General features: G+C 59.7%; 1 protein-coding gene across 1 annotated transcript in view; it reads right to left on the bottom strand.

The window, feature by feature from the left end:
- musk (muscle, skeletal, receptor tyrosine kinase) overlaps positions 1-5167 on the bottom strand; it is a 257472-nt gene extending 252305 nt beyond the window's left edge. The window contains exon 1 of the mRNA XM_059974823.1: positions 5036-5167. The gene's annotated coding sequence lies outside the window, so the exon portion shown is untranslated. The remainder of the gene's footprint in view (positions 1-5035) is intronic.
- Positions 5168-6232: the final 1065 nt, after the last annotated feature.

Genomic DNA, 6232 nt, shown 5'->3' with positions numbered 1-6232 from the left:
CCCACCCCCAACCCCCCCCACCCCCCCCCACCCCCCACCCCCCCCACCCCCACCCCCACCCACCACCCACCCCCCCACCCCCCACCCCACCCCCACCCACACACCCACCCCCCCACCCCCACAACCCACCCCCCACCCACAACCCCCCCACCACCCACCACCCACCCCCACCACCCACACCCACCCCCCACCCCCAACCCACCCCCACCACCAACCCACCCCTCCACCACACCCCACCCCCACCCCCACCCACCCCCCCACCCACCACCCCCCCACCCCACAACCCCACCCACCCACCCCACCCCACCCCCCCCACCCCCCCCCACCCACCCACCCACCCCCCACCCCACAACCCCACCCCTCCACCCACTAACCCCCCCCCACCCACAACCCCCCCCCACCACCCCACACCCACCCCCCCCCACCCCCCCCACCCACACCCCACCCCCCCCCACAACCCACCCCACCCCCACACCCCCCCACCCCCCCACCCCACCCACCCCCCACCCCCCCCACCCCCCCACCCCCCCCCCCCACCCACACCACCCACCCCCCCCACCCACCCCCCCACCCCCCACCCACCCCCCACCACCCACAACCCCCCCACCCCACACCCACCCCCCCACCCACCAACCCACCCCCCCACCACCCCCACCCCACCCCACCACCCCCCCCCCCACCCCCCACCCCCCCACCACCCCACCCACCCCACCACCCACCCCCCCCCCACCCCCCACCCCCCCCACCCCCCACCACCACCCCCACCCCCCACCCACCACCCCACCCCCCCCCACCCACCACCCACCCCACCCCCCCACCACACCCCACCCCACCCCACCACCCACCCCACCACCACTAACCCACCCCTCCACCCCACAACCCACCCCCCCCACACCCACCCCCACCCACCCCCCCACCCCACTACCCCCCCCACCAACCACAACCCCCCCTCCACCCCTACCCACCCCCCACCCACAACCCCCCCCCCCACCCACTACCCACCCCCCTCCACCACAACCCACCCCCACCCACTAACCCACCCCTCCACCCCCACCCACCCCTCCACCACACCCACCCCTCCACCCACTAACCCCCCCTCCACCCACTAACCCCACCCCACCCACCCACCCCCACCCCCACCCCCCACCACACCCACCCCCCCACCCACTAACCCACCCCCCACCCACAACCCACCCCTCCACCCCACCCACCCCCCCACCCACACCACCCCCCCCCACCACAACCCACCCTCCACCCACAACCCCACCCCCCCCCCCACTACCCCCACCCCCCACCCCCACACCCACCCCCCCACACCCCACCCCCCACCCACTAACCCCCCCCACCCCCCCACCCCCCACCCACCCCCACCCACCCCCCCCCACCCCACCACCCAACCCACCCCTCCACCCACTAACCCACCCTCCACCCACTAACCCACCCCTCCACCACTAACCCACCCCTCCATCCACTAACCCACCCCTCCACCCACTAACCCACCCCTCCACCCACTAACCCACCCCTCCACCCACAACCCCACCCCTCCACCCACCTAACCCACCCCACCATCCACTAACCCACCCCTCCACCCACTACCCCACCCTCCCACACCTAACCCACCCTCCCCCACTACCTACCCCCCACCCACTAACCACCCCTCCAACCCAACCCTCCCCCCACCACTAACCCACCCCTCCACCCACTAACCCACCCCTCCACCCACTAACCCACCCCCCCACACACTAACCCACCCCATCCACCCCTACCCACCCCTCCACCCACTACCCCACCCCCCACCCACCAACCCACCCCCACCACCCACCAACCCACCCCTCCACCACTAACCCACCCCTCCACCCACAACCCCACCCCTCCACACACTACCCACCCATCCACCCACTACCCACCCCTCCACCCACTACACCACCCCTCCCACCACTAACCCACCCCACCCACCCACTAACCCACCCCTCCACCCACTAACCCACCCCTCCACCCACTAACCCACCCTCCACCCACTAACCCACCCCTCCACCCACAACCCCACCCCTCCATCCACAACCCACCCCTCCACCCACACCCCACCCTCCACCCACTAACCCCCCCCCCACCCCACTACCCACCCCTCCACACACAACCCCCCCACCACCCCCAACCCACCCACCCCCACACCCACCCCACCACCCACCCACCCACTAACCCACCCCTCCACCCACTAACCCACCCTCCACCACTAACCACCCCCACCCACTACCCACCCCACCACCCACAACCCACCCCCACCCACCCACCCAACCACCCAAACCCAACCCCACCACCCACCCACCACCCCCTCCACCCACTACCACCCCCTCCACCCACTACCACCCCCACCACCAACCCACCCCTCCACCCACACCCCCCTCCACCCACTAACCCACCCCTCCACCCACTAACCCACCCCTCCACCCACTACCACCCCCACCCCCAACCCCACCATCCCCTAACCCACCCCTCCACCCCTAACCCACCCCTCCACCACTAACCCACCCACCACCCACTAACCCACCCCTCCACCCACTAACCCACCCCTCCACCCACTAACCCACCCCTCCACCACTACCCACCCCTCCACCCACTAACCCACCCCCCACCCACTAACCCACCCCACCCACAACCCCACCCCTCCACCCAACCCACCCACCACCCACACCCTCCACCACCACCCCCACCTAACCCACCCTCCACCCACTAACCCACCCTCCACCCACTAACCACCCCTCCACCCACTAACCCACCCCCACCCACCCCACCCCCCACCCACTAACCCACCCCTCCATTCACTAACCCACACCTCCATTCACTAACCCACCCTTCCACCCACTCCCACCCCTCCATCCACTAACCTACCCCTCCATTCACAACCTACCCACCACCCCACAACCCACCCCTCCATCCACTAACCTACCCCTCCATTCACTAACCCACCCTCCACCCACTAACCCACCACTCCATCCACTAACCTCCCCCTCCATTCACTAACCCACCCCTCCATCCACTAACCCACACCTCCATCCACTAACCCACCCCTCCACCCACTAACCCACCCCTCCATCCACTAACCCACCCCTCCACCCACTAACCCACGCCTCCACCCACTAACCCACCCATCCATCCACTAACCCACCCTCCATCCACTAACCCACCCCTCCACCCACTAACCCACCCCTCCACCCACTAACCCATGCCTCCACCCACTAACCCACCCCTCCATCCACTAACCCACCCCACCTCCAACTAACCCACCCCTCCACCACTAACCCATGCCTCCACCCACTAACCTACCCCTCCACCCACTAACCCACCCCTCCATTCACTAACCCACCCTCCACCCACTAACCCACCCATCCATCCACTAACCCCCCTCCACCCACTAACCCATGCCTCCACCCACTAACCCACCCCTCCACCCACTAACCCACCCCTCCACCCACTAACCCATGCCTCCACCCACTAACCCACCCCTCCATCCACTAACCCACCCCTCCACCACTAACCCATGCCTCCACCCACTAACCTACCCCTCCACCCACTAACCCACCCCTCCATTCACTAACCCACCCTCCACCCACTAACCCACCCATCCATCCACTAACCCCCCTCCACCCACTAACCCACCCCTCCACCCACTAACCCACCCATCCATCCACTAACCCACCCCTCCACCCACTAACCTACCCCTCCACCCACTAACCCACCCCTCCATTCACTAACCCACCCTCCACCCACTAACCCACCCTCCACCCACTAACCCACCCCTCCATTCACTAACCCACCCTCCACCCACTAACCCACCCATCCACCCACTAACCCCCCCTCCTCCCACTAACCCACCCATCCATCCACTAACCCACCCCTCCACCCACTAACCCACCCATCCATCCACTAACCCCCCTCCACCCACTAACCCACCCCTCCACCCACTAACCCACCCATCCATCCACTAACCCACCCATCCATCCACTAACCACCCTCCATCCACTAACCCACCCTCCACCCACTAACACCCCCTCCACCCACTAACCCACGCCTCCACCCACTAACCTACCCCTCCACCCACTAACCCACCCCTCCACCCACTAACCCCCCTCCATCCACTAACCCACCCTCCATCCACTAACCCACCCTCCACCCACTAACCCACGCCTCCACCCACTAACCTACCCCTCCACCCACTAACCCACCCCTCCACCCACTAACCCCCTCCATCCACTAACCCACCCTCCATCCACTAACCCACCCTCCACCCACTAACCCACGCCTCCACCCACTAACCTACCCCTCCACACACTAACCCACCCCTCCACACACTAACCCACCCCTCCACCCACTAACCCACCCCTCCACCCACTAACCCCCCTCCACCCACTAACCCACTACTTTTCATTTCCTGTCAGAGTCACATTACGTACAGACATTCCTGCGTCTAGCACACTTTATGGACATATAATTAATCTATGCGTATCATCTATCTTCTAGACTTATATTTATTGTGTTTTTATGATTACATTCTTTATCTTATTTGGTTTTTTGTGCTGCATTGGATCCAGAGTAACAGTGAGCTTGTTCTCCTTTATCCTTCTGTACTGGAAATGACATTAAACAATCTCCAATCTTGACAAGGCAGGTCAATCTCAGTTATTTGATTTAAATGGAGCACATGAGGAGGAATTTCTTTATCCAGAGGGTGGTGAATCTGAGGAATTCATTGCCACAGATGACTGTGGAGGCCAAGTCATTGTGTATATTTAAAACAGTGGTTGATAGGTTCTTGATTAGTCAGGGTGTCAAAGGTTACAGGGAGAAGGCAGGGGAATGGGGTTGAGGGGGATAATAAATCAGCCATGATGGGAATGGCAGGGCAGACACAATGGGCTGAATGCCTAAAGCTGCTCCCATGTCTTATTTTATTTTGAGTAAATTCTATCAGAAATTATATTTCTACAAAGGATCTCCAAAACACAAGTACAGTTCTTAGTAACTTGAAAAAACATACCAATGAGTTGCAGATGAACCAGTCGTCCATCCCAGGGAGAAGACTTTGGGAAGACTCCTTTCTTGGATTAAGGATGAGGATTGGATTCAATGTCTTCATCTCTGTAACTCCTGATAAGCCTTCCTGCCTTCAAATATTTATCCTGATTTTAGCTAATCATCTAGTAATGTGCAAACAATCTTTCATGACTGCATTGATCAGATCAAGATGATGAATTTAATCTACTCAGTGATAACCACAGTAAACAACTTCTTTAACTGTGTTAAAAAAGCTGAGGTTAGCAATATGCATCCTGGGCCAGGACAATGGGTACCCAGCACCTACCTCCCTGTCTTCATCAGTCTTCTTGGTCACATTTTCAAAAATCTTGTGTTGTACAATATTTTACAGACACTTGAAAAAGCAGGCAGTATCATCAACATCAGTATAACGTGAAGTATTATTTCAGAATCTGCAAAAGAAAAACCTCTTACACAACATGCATGGCCATTTGGACTTCTTGCGTTTGCACAGGGAGCAGAGGCTGTGGGAGCGTGTCTGAACATAGGACCGGAACAGGGTGACTGCAGGGAACGCCTGAATAGGTCAGCCTGAAGATGAGCTGAAATTGGCCAGAGTTAGGAATTCCAACAACTTAACAGACATAATTCCAGAACTTAGGGCCCAGGCATCAGGAGTCTTGGCCACTAATGAGGGAACAGTTAAAGGAGAATATATAATTTCTATGAAACTTTTCACAACCTCAGCATATCCCAGCAAGCTTTTCCTTCAATTAGTGAAAACTTAAGATAAATATAATATTAAAAGAATAAATGAAAAAAATATATAATTATGCTGCAAAATGGGAATTGGTGTAACCAAACTGTGCACAGCATGTTCCCAGAGACATGATGTGATCATCGACAGACAATCTACCCTTAGGAGGAGGTGTCTGAGGAACACATATTGTCAGGACATTGTGAAGAACTCTGCTTTTCAGCTTAATTGCCGGAGATGATGTGCCCAGCAGAGAGCATAACTAAGCCTGCACGTTACGGGCCTTTTTTATAAGACAGCCCCTTTGGCAGTGAAGACATCCCTCAGCATTACTAACCCAGAAAAGAGAAAATGATCCATTGAGCCAAGCAGGCCATGACTCTTGGAGCTTAGTGATGTCAGGAAATTGTAAACCGGATTTAAGAGACTAACAAGAGATTT

This window comes from Hypanus sabinus, chromosome 7 (genome assembly GCF_030144855.1).
Source record: "Hypanus sabinus isolate sHypSab1 chromosome 7, sHypSab1.hap1, whole genome shotgun sequence".
In the NCBI taxonomy this organism is placed as follows: Eukaryota; Metazoa; Chordata; class Chondrichthyes; order Myliobatiformes; family Dasyatidae; genus Hypanus; species Hypanus sabinus.
The sequence above is the reverse complement of the archived record's forward strand: the minus strand, read 5'-3'. Positions and strand labels throughout refer to the sequence as shown.